Here is a 22,452-nt window from a genome sequence, read left to right as displayed (position 1 = left end):
GGACTTTTTCTTGTTTCTTAAGGTGGAGAAGCATAGATATTGATTTGAGACTGTTCTTTTCTAATATAGGCATTTATCCCATGAAACTTGATATGTTGTGTTTTCATTTTCATGCAGTTTTAAGTATTTAATTTCTCTCATGATTTCTTCTTTGACCCATTGACTTTCTCAGGTGTCTTTTGGTTATAGATTTTAATTGTATTCTTTTGTTATCAGAGAACACCCTTTATATGATTTGTTGTAAATTTAGTGAGATTTATTTCATGGTCCAGCATGTGATCCGTTTTAGAGAATGTTCTTATGTGCTTAAAAGGCATGTGTATTCTGTGGTCTTTGGGTGGAGTGTTCTATAAACTTAAGTTAGATCATTTTGGTTGATAGTGTTGCTAAAGTTTTTTTACATCCTTGTTAATTTTCTCTCTAGTTTTGTTTATCATTCATTTCTGTCGGATTCTGCTTCTTATATTTGGCAGCTTGTTGTTAGGTGTGAGTACATTTGTAAATGTTGTATCTTTGTGATGTACTGATTCTATCATTATAAAATATCCCTCTTTTTCTTTATTACTACTTATCTTCAAGTCTGTTTCATCTGCTGTTAATAGTCACTCCAGCTTTTTTATTTTTGCTGTTCATATGGAGTATATATTATATTTTCTATTATTTTACTTTCAACCTATTTGTATCTTTGAATCAAAGAGTGTCTTTTGTAGAAGAGTATAATTGGGTCTTGTTATTTGAACCTATATGATAGTTTTGGCCTTTGAGTGTCATATTTAGTCTATTCCCATTTAATGTGATTTTGATATGAGTGAATTTACTTTTGCCATTCTTCTTTTACTGCCTTCTTTTGTGTTAAATATTCTTTCAGTGTACTATTTAAATTCTGCTTTTGATTTTTTTTTTTTTTAAGAACAAAGCCTCATTATGTTGCCCAGGCTGAAGTGTAGTGGCTGTTAATAACTGTCATCATGGCATACTGTAAACTCAAACTCCTGGCTCAAGTGATCCTCCCACTTCAGCCTCCTGAGTAGCTGGGAGTGCAGGCGTATTGGAGTACAGGTATACCTACACTACTGCACGCAGCTCTCTTGATTTTTTTAAAAACAACTTTTTAGAGTTGTTTTCTTAGAGATTACTGTGGGGATTATAATATGCTTCTTAATTTATCGCAATCTACTTGTTAAATTTTTATTCTAGTATAGTAGTAGAAAAATTCTTCCTTTAATGAAATTTAAAGTAGATAAAATTTTTAAAACATACTGTTTTTTTAAAAAAATGTACTGTTTTTAAAACCCAAATTTTTACACTTATTCTGTTTTATGGTATTTCTAACCATGGTATCATCAGTTGTGGTATGTTTTCTGTATTAGTTAACTATTCATGTCAGTATTTAGTGAAATTTATATCTTGCTAAATGCAGTGTTATATTGAATTCTGTTAGGAGTTCATGGTTACTTATAATAAACTTCCAGTTTCCCCATTACACGGTAGTAATGGTGTTTTTCCAATTTGAACTCTTAATTCTAAATTTTCTTCTTCCTTTAAAAATTCTGTGATTCTGTTTGTTGTCTATGGAAATAATACGTAATTTGATATGTTAATGGAGTGGTTATTCAAAACTTATTCACCTATTTGCTGATGTCTGATGAGATATTTTTTATCTCATTTTAAAAATGATGAGAGGCATTTTTTTATTTCTGGACTTTAGTCTTGGAGGGATGAAAATTTGATCTGATTTCAGGAAAGAAAAAGGATTTATAAATTAGAATTCATAACATGATGAAAGAAGTTTGTTTTTAATGTCAATTTAATGGTAATTTTTGATAGAGAATTTAATTTTTTAATTTAATAATTAAATCTAAGGCTGAGCAGATTTTTCCTTTTGATTTCAGACACCAGTAGTGAAAATTACCAATTCCATTTAATTTGGTACCAGTAAGATATCAATCGACTTTTTAAATTTAATCTTCCTCAATCCTTCATCAACTATACCACATTTACATTTTATAAGTAAGAAGTTATTTATATTGCTAGCTTTTTGTGGACCTGTTTTGGATTTTATTCTCAATTTTCTCAACAATTTATATTTTAAGTCCATGTAAAACTTCAACTCCTGTTTTTCTTAGAGTATGGGGGGGCAATTTCTAGAATTAAAGTGATAGATCTCTGTTAAAATGAGGTTTCCTTTCTAATAAAAAACAAATGTGATATGGCTAAGTTTAACATGTAAAGATGATGGTATTAAGATGACTTGATTTATGTTTGCATGTGACCACCTAGTGTCATCATTTTAACTACATGAACTTGATCAGCATCCAGATTTCACACTCTTTAACCTAGTGTTTGATTGCATAAGGCGTTGTGTTTTTTACCTAATACATTCTCAAGCAGTTTTGTGTTTTATTTCAACCTGGTAACCATATGACCAGCATTGTGCTAGATATTACAGAGAGATTTCAAAAATTAATTAAAAAAAAAATCAATGAGACAAGATTCTGCATTTAAGTCACCAATGAAATGATTAGAAAGAATGTAATTATGCGTGGCTGGATGCTGACTTTGTGTGCCTCTAATAACAGGAATTCATTAAAGGAAAAGATTGTGAAGTAAAATGGTAGGTAGAGGAAGGTTTCCAGGAAGAGTTGGAACTTGAAGGATGATGGTAAGTAAAGTGATAGAAGAATAGAGGATAGATTTTGTCTAGGTGTAATGATAAAATATCAGCGTAGACGGTCCTTGATTTACAGCAGGTCAGCTTTACAGTTTGGATTACTAATGAATGGAGCAATGATAGAAATTATAAGATTACAGATAGTGGTTGTTCATTTTAGAAATATTTGAGCACTAACATTTTGAGGGGAAATGATTGTCACATTGACATATTCACACATTAGTACTGTAAGAATTTGTAGTGCCAAAAAAGAATCATGAATAAATTCCCACATAATGAAGCTATAAAGAACTTTCAGAGGCCATGAAAATAAATGAATTTTTGAAAAGCTATAGGTAGAGCTGAGTAGCTAGAGTTAAGAAATTATCGAAGATAATGAACCTTCGGAGAAAGTGGAGTCAGTAAAGAGTCAGTCAGTAAGGTACAAGAAAGAAGATTGAGCCACAGAAACCAAAGAATTAAAGTTACAGGATAGAAGGACTCATTCACCACCCTTATTGGATGTTGCAATACTGGCTCTCTTCTCTTCAATGTCCCTCTTTTCCTCCTTATAGAAATTCAAAGGTCATTTAATCATTCCCTTACATACAAACAACTTTCACTTCCTTCACTCCTCTCTGTTTTGGTAAAAACTGCAGCTTTGGTTAAATCACCCTTGCAGCTAAGTGGAACTGGAAAAAATTTCAGAAAACATGACTGGTCTCACTTTAAATTAATGGCAGTGGGCTCTTAATGTTAACCAGCAGTTGTACCACACTTCTTTGATCCATTCATTCTCCTAGATGATTGTTTCATCCTTCTTTCCTCTCCTGAAAACCTCGACATCTCCTCTTCATCAAGGCAATCAGAAAAGTTTTCACAAGTACCTGACATCACATTTGTCCTCCCATTCTTTGTTAAACTTACCCTAAACAGGTAACAGTTTCTGTTCTTCTGGCCCACCATTTTCAAAATGGGTCTTCTCTGAGTCACCAGTAACTTGCATCAAGTCTAGTGATCAGTTCTGAGACCTCAGTATTGAGTGACCAGTTGATGACTCCTTTGGTCTTGAGGGCTCTCTTCACTTTGCTTCTAAGGCACCATGTTGTATTAGAATTGCCGTATCAATACTAGTACCAACACGAAACACACAGTATTCAAGGTTCCTTTTCAGTTCTTTTTGTTCTTAGAATATATTCCAGATTAGTTTCTTAGGGCTTATGTAACAAATTATAATACCATAAAGTTGGTGACTTAAGACAACAGAAATTTATTCTCTCACAGTTCAAGGGGCCAGAGTCCAAATCAGAATGTCAGTGTGCCCATTGACCTTCCAAAGGCTCTAGGAAGGAATCCTTCCTTGCCTCTTCCAGCTATTGTAGTGGCTCCAGGGATTCTTTAACTTGTGGCTGCGTGACCCCAGTCCCTGACTCTATCCTCATATGGCTCCCTTTGTGTGTATGTCTCTTTCTTCTATCTTATATAAGGATGTGTGTCATTAGATTCAGGGACCACACTAAATCCAGGATGATCTTATCTTGAGATACTTTTTTTTTTTTTTTTTTTTTTTCTGAGACGGGAGTTTCGCTCTTGTTACCCAGGCTGGAGTGCAATGGCGCGATCTCGGCTCACCGTAACCTCCGCCTCCCGGGTTCAGGCAATTCTCCTGCCTCAGCCTCCTGAGATCCTTTATTACATTGGCAAAGATCCTTTTTCCAAATAAGGTGACATTTATGGGTTTCCAGTGAACTTATTTGTAGGGGGTTGAGGGTTTCACATTTCAATAAACTACCCAGTAATTGTGTAGTTACAGTACTGTCATCAAAGTTACTTGAATTAATTTTTTGTGTGTGATTGTGGTATTATTTGATATATAGTCGGGTTTTTGTTGCTGTTTGTGTTCAGTTTTAGGATTTGCTTTTTCATCCAGTAATCAATAATACTGACTTTCGAAGCATATAGTTTGGTCAGCAACAGACCATATATGACCAAGGTCCTATAGAATTTTAGTACCATATTTTTACTGTACTTTTTCTATGTTTAGACACACAAGTTCTTACTGTTGTGTTACAGCTGGCTACGTATACATTACACTAACATGCTGCACAAGTTTGTAGCCTAGGAGCAATAGGCTCCACCAGTAGCAACAGGTATGTAATAGACTATACCATCTAGATTTGTGTAGGTACATTCTATTATGTTTGCACAGTGGTGAAATTGCCTAATGGTATATTTCTCAGAACATATGTACCTGTCATTATGTGACACGTAACTATGTGTGATTCATAAGTCAAAGTTATATTAGGAGGATATGCTCAGAATTCTCACTATCATCCCATTTTACCTTCCTTGTGGATAACCATTTTATGATTACTTTCAAGTTTATCTTGACCTAACAAGTAAGCCCAATAAACCTCATCTTAAATATGGACAAAAACAAGCAAACTGCCCACAGTACCGTCTTTAAAATGTGATAATGAGACTTACTCATTAGATTATAGTGAAGATTAAATGAAAAAAAAAAAGTAAAACAACTAGTACAGTGCCTGGCACATAGTAGATATAATTTTTTTTCCTTCTGTAACTCATAATATAGGCTATGTATTGCCTACAATTAGGGAGGCTAATAAATTTGTTCACATATAGCCTTTTCTTTCTATAAAGGAGAATTTGTGGTATATTAAACAGGCATTATAAAATATTACCCAGAAAATTTATCAATTTTTTTTACTTTCAGCTCCTGAAACTATAGATAGCATGTATTTATAGTTAGTAGCGGTGGTTTTGAAATTTGGAATCTTGATCCTCTCATTCATATATGTATTAGAAAAGAGTCAGACTTATTTTGAAAACAATTCTAACCTGCCTGAGGCTTCTGTCTAGAAGTGGAATATATTTTGGGTAAGCTTCTTAAACTTCGTGAAATCACCTTCTCATTTGTTCCTTGCCTTGATTGATAAAACATGTACTTCTTCTCTAATGATATTCAACCATATACTCTTGACATTCTAAATTTTTCTAATACTCAATTTTGAGAAAATGTGCTAATAGAGGACTGACTAAAGGTCTAAAGGTTGGCATGCTCTGCATTCCTCTGAATATTTCAAATTTTACTTTTAAGTTAAACCGTATCATTGGAGATCTGTGTGCATGGATTGCATGATTTTAACTTGTTAGCTTTGCATTTACTGGATTGTGCTTTTAGGATGTGATTTATTTATTTATTTTTTTTAAGAAAAGGGAAGCAGCACTGTTTACAATAGCAAAGACCTGGAACCAACCCAAATGCCCATCGATGATAGACTGGACAGGGAAAATGTGGCACATATACACCATGGAATATTATGCAGCCATCAAAAACGATGAGTTTGGGTCCTTTGTAGGGACATGGATGAACCTGGAAACCATCATTCTCAGCAAACTGACAGAAGAGCAGAAGATCAAACACCGCATGTTCTCACTCATAGGCGGGTGTTGAACAATGAGAACACATGGACACAGGGAGGGGAGCACTACACACTGGGGTCAGTTGGGGGGAAATAGGGGAGGGACGGTGGGGGGTGGGAAGCTGGGGAGAGATAGCAAGGGGAGAGATGCCACATGTAGGTGATGGGGAGGAAGGCAGCAAATCACACTGCCACGTGTTTTCCTATGCAACAATTTTGCATGTTCTTCACATGTACCCCAAAACCTAAAATGCAATAAAATAAATAAATGGGAAAAAAAAAAAAGAGAGAGAAGAAAAGGAAAAGTTGCCTAAAACAGATCTTCAGTTTTTTTAGGAATGCTATTAAGGACCTTCTCCATTATATTATCCAGTGTCTTTCTGAGGATGTACTAGTGAAATTTCTGTCAGATTTCTGCATCTTGGAAAAGCTGTACTTTGAACAACCACTAATTCATCTTTAACTTTATATTCAGAGTATTTTCTTCTTTGCCCTACTAACAAGGAGACTTAAGCCTTATTTGAGGACCAACTCTTGGAGTTTGGAGAACAATATGTGTTTCTATGTACCATTTTTATTTGTTTTCTATATCAAAATGTATCCTTTGCCCTGAATGTTTCCCCTGTTTATTTTTAGTCTTATGCATACATCAGAATCACCTGAAGCATTTATTAAATACCAGCTCCCATCCCTGAAAATCTTGGGTTCTTTGGGTGTGATTGATTACATTAATAGCACCAGTTCTTTGCCATGTGACTACACCATTTCCCCCCTACTCCTAAAGGGGCAGATTGTATTTCCTTGCCCCTTAACTTTGGATTTCCTTGCCCCTTGACTTTGGATTTGGTCATAGGACTTACTTTGGTATTAGTGTGCATGACGTGACCAAAGGCTTGAATAGCACTGGTAGGATTGGGCTTGTACCTTTGTGCCTCTCGTCTCCAAAAGGTCGTGTCCAGCCTGGCAGACTAATTCCAGGAGAAGGGTTGAGAGACTTGTTTTAAGCCAGTACATACTGAAGTATTTAGGGGAATGAACTTTGATGTTGCCACCTCTTAAACGGCTCAGGGAGACACACACCACACACACAGACAGACACACAGACACACACCCCCCCAACCAGACACACAGACACCCCCAACCAGACACACACACACACACACCCACACACACACCCAACCACCACCACACCACGAGTGAGGAAGGAAAAGAGGAGGAAAGAGTTTGTGATTGTTTAAGCAGATGGAGCAAAATGTAAACAATTGGTGAATCTGATTAAAGATTATGGTAGTTTCTTGACTAATTATGTAATTTTTAAAGTTTGAAATTATATCAGAAGTAAAAGTTACCTCTTCAACCTAAAAATGTCACGGTGGCTCACGCCTATAATCCCAGCACTTTGGGACACCGAGGCGGGTAGATCACGAGGTCAGGAGATCGAGAATATCCTGGCTAACACGGCAAAACCCTGTCTCTACTAAAAATACAAAAAATTAGCCAGGTGTGGTGGATGCACCTGTAGTCCCAGCTACTTGGGAGGCTGAGGCAGTAGAATCGCTTGAACCTGGGAGGTGGAGGTTGCAGTGAGCTGAAATCGCGCCACTGCACTCCAACCTAGGCAACAGAGGGAGACTCCGTCTCAAAAAAAAAAAAGTGAAAACCTTAAGAAAATTGTTCTGCAAAGTTTCTAAATCAGCTAGTTTGAACATTATACTTTGTTTAGTGATAAAAATCTATATTAACGAACTAGGTACTGTCTAGAATACACAAACTATTACTGTTTTTAAAAAAATTTAACTTTGAAATAATTTATGTAGATCCATAGAAAGTTGGGAAAAAATGTACAAGGAGGTTGTCACCCAGCTTCTCTCAATAATAAAATTTTACATAACTATATTACAGTTTCAGAACGAGGAAACTGACATTGATACAATCCAAGAGCTTGTTCAGATTTAACCAGCTGGATGTGTACCATTGTGTGTCTGTGTACGGCGGGGTGGTGTGTGTATATATGTAGTTATGTGTAACAGTACCACACTCAACTTACTATTCTATCACTGTAAGGACTACTTTGGGTGATATCTCTTCATAACCACACCTGCGCTCTGGTTTTTTTGTTCTTGTTTTTGTTTTTTGACAAGGCTTTGCTCTGTCACCCAGGCTGCAGTGTAGTGGCGTGATCACAACTCACTGCACCCTCAACCTCCCTGGCTCAAGTGATCCTTCCACCTCAGCCTCCCAAGTAACTGGGACTACAGGTGCATGCCACCACACTTGACTAATTTTTGTATTTTTTGTAGAGTTGGGGTTTTAGCATATTGCCCAGACTGCTCTCGAACCCTTGGGCTCAAGCAGTCCACCTGCCTCAGCCTCCCAGTGTTGGTATTACAGGCTTGAGCCACTGTACCTGGCCCACTTGGAGTTTTTAACCCCTGGTAACCACTAATCTTTCCACCATCTCTATGATGTTATTATTTCAAGAATGTTACAAAAATGGAATCATGGTTTGTAGGCTTTTGAGGTTGGTATTTTTTCTATTTACTATAATTTATGTCATCCAAGTTGATGTTTTTATCAGTAATTTTTTCCTTTTATTGTTCTTGCACTCCATAGTATGGATCTACTATGGTTGGTTTAACCATTTCTGCATTAAAGGACATTTGTTTCCAGCTTTTGGCTGTTATGAAATTGTCTTAGTCCATTTTGTGCTGCTCTAACAGAATATCTGAGACTGGGTAATTTATAAAAAATAGAGATTTAGGCCAGGCCTGGTAGCTCATGCCTGTAATCCCAGCACTTCTGAGGTCAGGAGTTCAAAAATACTCTGACCAACAAGGTGAAACCCCATCTCTGTTATAAAAGAAAATTAAAAAAAAAAAAAAACAGATTTATTTCTTACAGTTCTGGAGTCTGGAAAGTCCAAGGTTGAGGGGCCCACATCTGGTGAGGGCCTTCTTGCTGTGTCATCCCATAATGGAAAGTGGAGGAGCAAGAGAGCACAAGACATTAGCGGGGAAAAAATAGAAGCGGATAGAACTCTTCTTTTTATCAGGAACCCATCCTAAGACAACAATATTAATTGATTTATGAGGTCAGAGTCCTTGTGACCTCATCTGTTAAAGGTCCCATCTCTTGACACTGTTGCATTGGGGATTAAGTTTCCAACAAATGAACTTTGGGGGACACAGTCAAACCATAGCACAAATAAAGCAGCTATGAACATTCATGTGCAGGTTTTTGCATGAACATAGTTTTTGTCTCATAAATATCCAACAATATATAGTTGCCTTTTTACTTAGCATTTAGATTTTTCCTTTAAAGTTTATTCTGAGGCAATTGTTTTCATACTCTATGAAAAACTATTGTTCTTTCCAAGGCTTTCAAGCTATGACTAATTCTGTAAACATAGCTATTGTAATTTCAGGTTAATTTTTTAAGGAGTATGTTCAGCCTTGTGTGAAAAGAGAAAAATGGATTCAAAACTAAGCAACTTTAAGTGTGCCATGCTCATTAATTAAGACATGTATGTAAGTCACCAGTAGATTATTTTTTGAAGCAGTATGAGTTAAAATAAATGAAATTGAGAGCCCCTTCACCTTGTCTGTCAGGTTAGGAATGAACTAATTTGTATGCACCTTTTTTCCCTAAACTTGTGTCAGATCCATCACTGTGTACCAGCTACATAATCTTTCCTTAGCTAGGCTCTGTACTTCTTCAGGGACTTGAACATGCTAATCATTACTGATCCTCATTTCTTCTTCCCCCTATTTAACTCTTAAGAAATTTCTTTAATGAGGCATTTCCTCCCTTCCCAAACATACGTTTAGTTACCTTTTTTTCTTCTCTTGAAACACTTGTTTTGTTTTTCCTATTAAAAACAGCTGGGACTCTGGAATGTTAAGAGTGGGGATTCTGAAATCAGATCTTGGGCAAGTTCCTTAATCTTTATGTGCCTCTGTTATTATCTTAAAATGAACATAAAAGTAGTACCTAATTCATAGGATAAAGATTAAATGAACTAAAGTATGTAAATGCCTTACATAACAATGCTAGGCATATATTAAGCACTATGTTAGTATCATCAAATATTATTACTGTTATGGAATTTATCACAAATACGTAATTATATGTTTTGTGGTAATTACTCAATGCATCATCCCTACGGAACTCTAAGGTCTATGAGGATATTAGCCATGTCTGTTTGGTTTACTACTATATTCTCAACAACCACTGTCAGTCCCTATTGTAGGTGTTAGATATTAAGTGCATGATGGCGAATATATAAAGGTTTACTTAAAAAAATCAGGAAATCAGATAATCAAAAAGAAAGAAATTAATCACTTATACGTTTCATCTCCCTATGATAAGAAAACTTAGGTAAAGAGGGGTTAAGCTACTCCTTCAAGTTCAGCCAACTCAGTATTCTAATTGAAAGTGTTTTGTTTCCTTTTTGTCTAGTTTTGCTTCTGTGTTTATGTGTCTAATTGTGTTAAAACATAATTTTAGAAACTGATCTTTCTATATCCCAATTTTACTTTGATTTCTTAAACAATAATAAAAGTCCCCTGTAATGTAAGGTAAAGTTTTTATTCCTAATTATTTTCTTCAGGTACTTTTAAAATCATTCAGCTGTCACATATTCTGGACATGGAGAATCAGTATTGAGTTAATATCCCAAGACTTTCAAAACCCAGAAATAGAAAACAACAGCAAAAATGCTGTTTGGAGAGTTTAAGGTTTAATTAAAGAGTTTGTTCAGATGCTTTTGCTATTTGGAATCATTATCTCAGAAATTAAGCTGTAACACACAGTCATTTGATTTTATTTCCATTAGCCTTCTACCCTGGGATATATGACTATTACATTTTCTTTTTCATAATCTGTGTTTCATAGTAAGTTTACGTTTCTGGAACTCTTGATTGTTACTAAATAAATTAGAAATCTCACTTAAAATTTAAAAATTTATTTTTCTAATGAAAAATTGATATCACAGAACTAAATTTTTAAAATTTTATATACAGAAAGCATATGGTATTGATGTTATCGAAACTTGCATGTTGTATTAGTTCACTGAACATGAGTATATTACTTTAGAAAAAAATACATCCCTAATATATCATCCTTAATTTGTGTACCTGTCATATAGTGCAGGGATCTAGTGGAAATTATAGAAGGGTTACTGTAGGTAATGAGTCACAAGTCACTTTTCTCCGTTGATAGGTTCTTTCTCTGTAAATCAAACTATTTAAAATAATTTAGAAACTTAGATCATTGGTAAAAAGCTGTTTTTTATTGGTTTAAATTGACTTTTAAGAAATTTATCTTGCCTGGCAAGGCGCAATGGCTCATGCCTATAATACCAGCACTTTGGGAGGCAGAAGTGGGCGGATCACCTCAGGTCAGGAGTTTGAGATCAGCCTGGCCAGTATGATGAAACCCCGTTTCTATTAAAAATACAAAAATTAGCCTAGTAGGGTGGCTCATGCCTGTAATCCCAGCTACTCGGGAGGCTGAGGCACAAGAATTGCTTGAACCTGGAAGTTGGAGATTGCAGTGAGCCAGCATCATTTCATTGCATGCCAGCCTGGATGATGGAATGAGGCTCTTGTTTTTAAAAAAAATATATATATATATATATATATAGGCCAGGCGTGGTGGCTCACACCTGTAATCCCAGCACTTTGGGAGGCTGAGGCAGGTGGATCACTTGAGGTCAGAAGTTCAAGATCAGCCTGGCTAACATAGTGAAACCCCATCTCTACTAAAAATACAAAAATTAGCCAAGTGTGGTGGCATACACCTGTAGTCCCAGCCACTTGGGGGGCTGAGGCACAAGAATCACTTGAATCCTGGAGGCAGAGGCTGCAGTAAGCCGAGATTATACCACTGAATGTCAGCCTGGGCAACACAGTGAGACTCTGTCTCAAAAAAAAAAAAATTATTCTTTCTAAAAAGCTATTCCAATATCTTTTTTTCACATTCATTAGTTACATTACTTAGTGGTTACATTTGGTTCTCTTGAACTGTTTTCTGAGTTTTTTAAACCAATTGCAGAAATACAGCCTGAGGGAAACATGGTTTAACAGTAGTAGGACTGAAAAAGTTTTAATTAATGTGAGATTATAGTATTTTGTATCTAACAAAAAGTTTTCCTTAGTTAAAAAAAAAGCCTTCTATTACAGAAAACTATATAAATGTTATACTGCACTTTTAAATTTTTGTTGTATTTTTATTGTTATATTGTTATGGTTTTTCCCCAAATATTTTCAATCCACAATTTGTTGAATCCATGGATGTGGAACCTGTGAATACAGAAGGCCAACTGTACAAAAAAGATCCCAGAATTAGTAAGATAAGTAAGTTTTCAGGATACAAAATTAATATACAATATTCTATTGTATTTCTGCATCCTAGCAGTTAACAATTGGAAGTCAAGAATTTGTCAATTATCATAACATCAAAAATGTGAAATACTTAGGAATAAATCTGAAGAAGTATGTGAAGGCACTGTAGACCGAAAACTAGTAAACATTGCTGAGCAAAATTAAGGAAGATCTAAATTGGTAGAGACATATACATTATTTGTAGATAATAATGCTCAATATGGTTATCAGTTTTACCCAAATTGTTACATAGATTGAATGCTGTATCTATCATATTCCCAGCAGCTTTGTAGAAATTGACAGGATGATTCTAAAATCTATATGTAACTAAAAAAAAAAACCCTAGAATCAGAACAGTTTGGGGCAGAATAAATTTCTGCTAAGCAGAGATATTGATTAGATAGTTGGATATGAGTCGAGTATATGGGGTAGAAGTTAGACAGAAGCACTGTTTTAAAATCATGCCATTGAATGAGATCAACAGCAGAGTATGGATAGGAAGATAAAAGGAACCAGAAGAGGATTCTGGAGTGGTCAGTTTGGTCAACAGAAAAACTAGGAGAATATATTGTTCTGGAAGACAAGCAAAGAATTTTTCGAGGAGAGAGTGATCAACTATGTTGATTGCTAGATCGAATCATATGAGGTCAGAGGCTTGCCCACTGAATCTAGCAATTTTAGTGCCATTGCTAACTGTGGCAAGACATTTGGTGGAATGGAGAATAAAAACACATGGTATGGGTTCAAGAGAAGGTAGAAGAATTAGGGATGAATATAAAACAACTGAGGGAATTTTGCTCTGAAAGGGAATAGAAAAATTAAGTCATTGTTGGAGGGAGATCGTAGGGGTCAAGATAAAGGGTGGGATTTTTTTGGGTTTTGTTTTTATTGGGAGTAGGAAGAATTATTTGCATATATATGTTTTATGCTGACTGGAATTATTCAGTATGTGGAAAAATTGATGATGCAGGAGAGAACAGAATTGCTGAAATAGTATTTTTGAATGAGAGCAGAATAGAGATCAGTATGCAGATTATGCATAAGTGATCTATGATTTTTTGCACCTCTTCCATGTATACCCTTTCTTGATTGCTCTTTCATATACTTTAATTAATGATCTTACCTATTTAATTGGGAGAGTCTCCTAAAGTATCTGAAATATATTCCATGTTCTCATACTAGATTGTCTTGAAGAATTGTTCGTTTGAGGATCAAAAATCAAAGTAGCCGTTTCTTGAACAGATTCTTAAGGCAGCCGAATTCCAAATGACTAACAGAACCAAAATGGCGAATACTATTACATACTTTTATGATTTAATATTCATATAGAAGTCTTGTTCCCAGGTTTTTCTTATATTTTACGTATATCTCAAAAAAAAATTCTATTTGTTTATTTAAATAAAAACCACACACTTTGGGAGCTCTTGCTTTCTAATAGTGTTGACTAGTCAATTCAGAAGAATTTGGCCAATCTTTGATGAGCTAGTAAAAAAATAAAGCTGAATTTTTAATTTTCCCACTTACATTAATTGTAAGTGTGCCCTCTTGTGGACTATTCAGTAATTTTCACATAAAAGCCTTTCCTTTTATATTGCAGACAAAAGTAATTGTATATCATCACATATGTTTCAAGACCTGGATCTTAATGTTATAGTTAAGACCTAAACCTCATTTAGAAATAGTCATTGTTTGATTTTGCATTTCTAATATGATTGTATATGAAACAGTCTCATAACAGTTTCAACCATTATATAAGGGACTTGGAAACAGGCTATTTCTTTTGCAGTATAAAAGAAGATGAGAAATAAATTTTATTTTAGTGTGTTGGGGGTTGACTAGAAATCCAAACAATTCATAGATGCAGTTGGAAATTTCCTCCATAGCCTCCAGGTAAAAATAAAATTTTAATAATTAAATTCCAGGACACAGGACTATTTTTTTCCTGAGGTAGTTTGTAGTTTTGTATATTTTCATACAATTAAACTTTGTGTAACTAACTACAGGCCTCAGCAAATCAATTTTACTCTCTAACCAACTGGGACTATTTAAAGTTATATGCAGTTTTATTAAAGTCAATTCATAGAAATATATAGTTTTACTCATTATTTTATTTCTCAGCAAACATACACATATTTTATAACTGCTTTTGAGAAACCCTAAATCTCAGCCTTATTTACTGAATAGTAACTTTCCTTTCTCTGCATAATGGTACTTAGTAGTGTAAATATATCCTTCTCGTAGATGTTATAAATATATTATGTGATATTGCGACACTATTGGGACACACATATACATTATTGGTATCCAGCATGGTGGCTGCAGAGAACTCAGGGTTCCAGAAGCAAAACAAATGTCTCAAGAGAGTTTTAGAACTTTGCTTTATTTTGCATTTTAAAAATTTATTGGAAGTAATTTGGAACTTTAGAAAAGCAGAAATGTTTTAAAGGAAGTGAGAATTTTTACAGTGCAGCTTATTGGGAACTTTGTTTTTGAGCTAGGATTTGAGGAAGATCCTTTCATAAGTATCTTAAATAGCATGTGAAAAATCTGTTCTTGAATAGCAGACAGGGAAAAAGAATCTGAAGGTGACTTGACAGAAGCAAAAGGCTTCTGCTGGAGAGGTGCCACTCTCTAGGGACTCACTGACCTATTTAAAATAGTAAGTAGTACCACATAGATTTATTTATTTACTTAACCTGTGTAGCTATTTAGCATTTATATCCCACCTGTTTTCCAAAAGGATTTGAGGTGGTTTATAATGTTAAATGTAACATAAATTAGGACAATAAAAATACACTAGTTTAAACTTTGGGAAAAAAAAATCCTTTAATGTGAGAAGGCTGAGCAAAGAGCAAGGAGAACCTTTTCATTCTCCCCCCAGAAATCTTGCTCCCCTCTTACTAAAGTCTTCAACCGTCTCTCCAGGTGGTGGCAGGGAAATTCTAAGGTCTGACTTCAGTTCTTAGCATAGTTATGTTAACAGATCTACCCTTAGTTTCTTTCCTTCAGCAAACTTTTCTGTTGCCCAACAGACTGGGTTGCAGCTAGACTATAACAAGGTCTGAATCTCATCCTTGTGGGATGAGTATGCTTTTCCAAATTCTTAGTTTTTTTCCTTAGATGTTTTCTCCCTTAATCCTGTGGATGGAGCTGCTTCCTGTATTTGCCATTGCTGTATTTTGTAGAATCCTCTTTATACCTTCTAGTTAACCATTTTTTACTACTTAATAATTCTTTATATTAATTTTTTCCTGCTCAAAAAAAGTGTGTATACACACACACACACACACACACACACACACACACACACACACACACTACTTTTAACCCTTTCCTCTACCACCAGAAAAAATTAACATTAGCAAAGAAAAAGGGTGTTAATTAGCTAAATATTCCACATATGTAAAATTTCAGTTTATTCAAAATAATGTAATAATCACACAAGATGACAACATGATATAACGAATACTGAACTAGAGATGAAACATTTATATTCTAGTCTTGGCTAGGTCAATTACTAGCTCAGAGACCTTGAACAGACACTTACATTCTCTGAAGAACTTTTACTGTTTGCTGTACCGTTTTGTTGGTTTATCTTTTTTCCATAGCAGTGTAGATGTTTCTCAGTTTTGTTTCCTTTAGACAAGCATTAGAATATAAGATTTGGGTAGAAACACCTGAGTTCAAATCCTGTTTCTGCTGCATGCTTTCTGTTTAGCTGTAGACAAAGTATTTAGGCTCTGAAACTTAATTTTTGCGTCTGTGAAATAGTGGTAATCTTTACAATGCTTTGATATTGGAATGACTAAGGAAAGGGATATGTAAATATCTGACACATAAGAAGTGCTAAAAAATTTATTTACTTTATTTCTTGTATCACTTTATTTCTTGCCTATCTGATCTATTATAATTTCGCTTTTATCAACCCTCAATAAATCACTTCCATAACAATAGCTATAGTTCAGACCACTCTTGTCAGATTGTGAATTTCCAAATTCCTGCTTTAGACATTTCCAACTAGATATTACACTGGCATTTTAATCTGAGCAAGTCCAAAGTGACACCATGGTTACATGTAGGTACTGCAGTATTCTAACAGAACTTTCTGCTTTCATTCTGTGTCTCTTCCTCCCCACCCTATCTTCCTTATCACTTTAAAATTAGTCTTAACTGAAAATTAAGGATGTGGAAAAAGATAACAAACTCCCTTGCAGGCTCCTATTGACCTTTCTAGCTATATGCTCTGTCTAAAGCATTTATGAATATACCCTGCATATTGTATTAGTCTTTAGCACCCAGCTCAGTGTACTTCATAGAATATACTTAACATAGGTTTCATAGGTAATTATTTAAATATTCAGAGAAATCTATGTACATGTGGCAGCAACAGGAGACTTTTTATTTTTATCACAGTTTATATTACTATTTTCCTGAATCATAAAGTAATATTATACCACCAAAACGAGAATTCCCCAACATCTCAGAATACACCCCCATCCCTAATAATTATTGTTAAATGTTTAATAATATATTTTTAAAGTCTTTTTTTCATGCCTAGGCCATCATTTTTATGAAAATGTGTTTTAAGCAAAAGTATTTAGCTTGGCTGATGAGCTTATAATACGCACATTTATATTTTCAGCTATCAATATATCTTTAATGTATTTTCATGAATTTTAAGAATCTTTGCCATTCTTTTTTATTTTAGTGCCAATTTGTGGAGAGATTAACATATAGAACCATCACTGTAAAGTTGATTCAAGTTTTAATTCAATGATTCTTTCTCTTTTCTCTCTCTGAAGTATGTACCCCCTTTACAACATTCTTGTGGCCAAACTCAAATTTTAAAGGGCAGAGGATGTTTCCATCTTGTTAACCATTGTACTTGGGCTGCCTAGCATAGTGTCTGACACAGTAACATAAGATAAATATTAATTGGATGCATCATCATGAAGGACTAAATATAATAGCAATAGTATGTTGTGTTGGGTGCCACTTATTACTCGGAGTACTTAAAGGGTGAATGAACTATTATGTAACCTGATATGGTATTTTAAACTGTTAACTATTAAGGATAGTAACAGGAAAATGCTTTAGTTACGTTAAAGAGAAGATGAAGCAGATTTTTCTGTAAAACAACACAAAAGTTTAAAGCAATTTCAATTATTAAATTAAGACAGATTGAATAGTTATCATGGGAAAAGTTACCAAATTCATATCTTACATCCATCATGTATTTAGCTCATCATTAGTGTATTCAAAGATGGAAGAAATAAAAGGGGTTTGTACTTGGTAAGATTTACTTCTTAAAATGTCATTATGCAAATTTTGAGAAGAAAGTTTATGAACTTGGTATAAAACATGTCATGGTGTTTACTTATTCATTGTTATCTTGTATCCAAATCTGATTTTCCTCAAAGTGAATTTTGCTTTCTGCTCAATAGTTCAGATCAAGAAGAAAGTAAGAATAATTGAACTGCCATAGAAATGTGAATCATACACCAAATGTGATTATAAAGTAAGGAGTCTAACTCCATAAAGCCTTTTCAGTGTCACATGGTATAGTATACTGACTAACAGTCTTTTAAACTGGATGTTTCAATCAACCTGTAAAATAATATTAGAAAAAGAATGAGACAAATCTGCATAAATGAAACATTTCTGAGATAATATACCTGGCAAAAGCAAGATGCGGAAGAGTATATAATAAATAACAGCTTGCATTTAATGAAAACTTACTACATACGCAGCACAATTCTAAGAACTTTGCACATATTATTTCATCCTCACAACAAAATTAAAAATAATAATTACCTACCTCATATCAGAGATGAGGAAACTGAGGTACAGAGATTCAATAAGTAGTCCAAGTTTATGTAGTAAGCGGGGGAGTTTGGATTCAAACACACAGTCTAATTAATCTCTTTCTTCCTTGGCTATATATTTTTACTATATTGATTATATGTGCATCATAATCTCATGGATGTACCATCATTTGTTATACTAATAATGTTATACGTTTTAGTTATTTTAAATGCCCATGTGCCAGATAGTCTGGGTTTGACTCCAGCTGTATGACCTTAGGCAAATTGTTTATCTTCTCTGTGCATCACATTCTTCATCAAATAAAACTGGGATATTAGCATCTCGGGTCCATATGAGGATTAAATAAAACTATTAAGGTGTTTATAACCATTTTTATTACATCATAGGTGGTGAGTATACATGAGTTACCATTTCTATTTTTCAATTACTAAAATGTAGTAAAAATGTTGTGGGAATATCTACATGTGTATGTTTTTCAGCATGTATGTAATTATTTCTTTAGGGTATATTTCTAGAAGTGAAACTGTTGAGAAAAAATTATGCATACTTTTCAAGTCTTTGTTTATAGGGTGCAAAGTGGCCTTCCAGAAAGTTTATCTACCGTCAGATAATAAGGATGCCTTTTATTCCAAATCCATCCCAATTTTAATATTATTATAATTCCCATTGATACTGTTGTATTTGCATTTCTTTTGTTTGCTTGAGGAAGTTGTAAATTTTGTAGTGAAATTAAATGAAGAACTAGAGTCTTTAAAAATCTTGGCAAATGTTTAAAAGTTCCCTTCAAACTCATTATGATGGGCTAAATTGAAAATTTACTATAATATCTTCCCCTAATTAAGCATTCTTTTAATTAAACCTCAAGCCATTCTTAAATTTAGTTATAAATGGTTTCTCACTCAATATATTTTGTTTTATTTAGTTCTTAGTATTACAACAGTTAAATTTTTTTTCTGCTTTCTATTGCCAGTATTTATTTCTCCTACCTTATCATTTAAGTAATTGTAGGTGAGCAGGCCCAAGGCTATGGCTTGTAATACTATGGTGAAATATATACCAGAATGCCAAATAATTATTTATAATAGATCTTTCAGAAGTAGGAATTATTTGTATTGAAAAGATGCCTTTTCCCTCTGTTTGTTTTGAAAAGACTCCTGTTCTTCCTTTATTCTTCCAAATCTGTTTAGTAATGCTGTTAACTTTCTGGATCACTTGCTATGTGCCAGGTGGTATGTCAAGTGATATATATGCATTGTTTTATTCCCATCACCACTTACGTGGTGGGCTACTTTCCTCACTCTTACATTTTTTCAAATCAGCAGCTCTCATATGGCTTTGCTTGGTGACCCACAATTTTAAAGACATTTTACCTGAGCTCACAAAGCACTGTACAGGGTACCCTTATATTTCTATTCCCTCTATCCCTTTCAGTGTTCAACCCACTAAGTTTATTTTATAATCTACTAATCTGTCACCAATCACAGATTGTAAAAACACTACCTTAAGTGGCGGTTCTAAAGCCCTCATTAAAATCTTCTTTACAGTTTGGTTGCCATTTCATTCTGGACACATGTCAGCTTCAGTTTTACAAAATGCAGTATAGTTTCACAGAGCCAAGCAGTCCAAAACATTATTCAATCCAGAGCCAGAAATGTCATCTCTAGTTAGTTAGGTGTGTATTTGTTCATTTTTAGAATTCTAGGAATGCTGTTTCTTGATGGACCCTGGTCATCTTCCAATATAAAGTAGCAACATTTCCACAAGATTACTTATATTTATTAAAAGCTGTGACTTTACATACAATTGTAACTTCATTTCTACCAAATTCCTCTGCTGTTTTTAAAAATCTTGGATTCTAGTGGAATTAGCCATAGTTCAGTAGTGAAGATCAAATACTTTTGTCAGTAATCATTTATCAACATATAATTAAAGCACTTTAAACCAAGTAAGTATTGTTGCTCCCCAGTCCTTCCCCTTTACTCCCAGTTTTTAATTGACATCAGTATTCATTGCATTTTTATATCACTGTGAAAAGTACAATCTTGTGGTTAGATTTATTTAGATTGATTAATCTTCTAGTTCATATATAGGTGACTAATTACATAGTCATTTTTAGGCTAAAAATTCTAACCTGGGGTTGGATCTGCTGTATTTGTTACCTGGGACTTAGGAAAACAGTCAGGCAGCCCACAATAGAACCTTAGTATATTACCCTTTTTAGGTTCTTGTCCTCTGAGTTAAATAATTAAATACAGTCACTTGTTACTTAATCTGCTTGAATATGGCAATGTACAACAGTGAGTTGTATGTGAATAATGACATTTTTGTGATCTGTAATTTTCATTCAATGATTTCTTTCCATTAATTACTAAACCTAAGTTGGAACTTTCTTATTAGCATAAACTTATGAAAAATTCATTGTGTTTTGGTGACCTTTATCAGGAGCTTTTAAATTCCAATGGACTTTTTAAAATTTATTTATTTTTTTGTTCATCCCCTCCCCCTGACTATTTTTTTTTTTGGGGGGGGGGGCCTAAGTCTTGTCCTGTGGCCCAGGCTGGAGTACAATGACGCACACTGAGCTCACAGCAACCTCTGCCTCCTGAGTTAAAGTGATTCTCCTGCCTCAGCCTCCCAAGTAGCTTACAGGCACACAGCACCACGCCCGGCTAATTTTTGTATTTTTGGTAGAAACGGGGTTTCACCATGTTGGTCAGGCTGGTCTCGAGCTCCTGACTTTGTGATCCGCCCGCCTTGGCCTCCCAAAGTGCTGGGATTACAGATGTGAGCCACAGTGCCTGGGCTCCAACTGACTTTTTAAAGGGCTTGATGTGACTGCGAACTGCAGTGTTGCATTAAATTTCTTTAGTAATTGTTAAAGAATCACATTAATAATTTCAAATTGTAGAGTCCACAGTGTAGCAAATTGGTAGATATAGGATAGCCAGTAGTGATTATAGCTTTTCCTATGTTATTTCCTGTGCCTTTTCCTTTCAGTGGGCTTCTACTAGTAAATTTTGTCAGTCATTTACCAAAGGAAAGTAATTTTTTTTCCTTTAGCTGGCAATTAGTAAAGAATGTACATTTAAAGGTCTTTAGACTATGAAGGAAAAAGAGGAAATGATCACCACAAAGAAAAGATAGTTAATCCTCTAGATGGAACTGGAATTTTGGATGGTGATTCTATGGATGCTTACTTTATAACTCTGTTAAACTGTGTGTGTGTGTGTACTCACCTGTTTAATGTACCTTTGCCTTTGTTCAGTAGGTCTTACATTTATTTATAATAATAATGTTTGGGGGCAAAGGAAATTCTTAATTTTAACTACCTGTATACTTCTACATTAAAAACATACTTATTTGCAAAGTTGCATTCAGACATATGAGTAAGGGAAATTGTTAGTATTATATCATTTAAATGTTTGACATTTACAACTCAAAAACTTAAAGAGGTTCTCTTAAAAGTTACTGACTAGCAAATACAACCTTAAAAAGATAAACACTTAAGCTTTTTAAACTGGAAACTACACTTCAGTTTTCAATATTAGCTCTATGGCTTAATTGATGTAGCCTTCCATTTGCTGATGAATTTATAAAGTAAATGTAATGAAAGTGTATCTTTGATTAATATGTACTTGTTAAAATATTATCTATTTACCAAAAAGGACTTATACAAGTACTGTTAAAGGAAAGATAAATGTTCCACAAGCCGTATGTTGAAAAGAAGAGAAAAATGTGGGGGCTTTGAACAGAATAACCAAGTTATCATGTGTGTCTCTGTGTGTGTAGAGAGAATTCCATCATGGTAAATACTAAACATTTAAGTCAGTTAGGTCATTTTTATGGGGAACATTAAAAATGTTAATACATGCCTTTCTCTGTCCTTTATGTGGTTGCATATTGATTATGTGACTTATAAGAAACATGTAGTGGTGGTTGAAAGGACAAGCTAAGTACATGAACATTAATCATGCAAGAATGAAACAAGAAAAATTTTAAAAGATATCACAAAGGATTATATAATTACTTACAAGATAATATTAGGCAATAAATGTCATAAGTTCAGAGTAGATTAAGGTGAGATACTTACTTGGGTGAATTAGAGGTTTCATGAAATAGCGGGAACATGCTTTGGATCTTGAAGAAG

General features: G+C 34.4%; 1 protein-coding gene across 3 annotated transcripts in view; it reads left to right on the top strand.

The window, feature by feature from the left end:
• NIPBL (NIPBL cohesin loading factor) overlaps positions 1 to 22,452 on the top strand; it is a 191,117-nt gene that overhangs the window by 58,118 nt on the left and 110,547 nt on the right. The gene's annotated exons all lie outside the window — the stretch shown is intronic.

Source organism: Sapajus apella, unplaced genomic scaffold, assembly GCF_009761245.1.
Source record: "Sapajus apella isolate SASKATOON/1434 unplaced genomic scaffold, GSC_monkey_1.0 scaffold11, whole genome shotgun sequence".
In the NCBI taxonomy this organism is placed as follows: Eukaryota; Metazoa; Chordata; class Mammalia; order Primates; family Cebidae; genus Sapajus; species Sapajus apella.
This window is presented reverse-complemented; position numbering and strand designations above follow the sequence as displayed.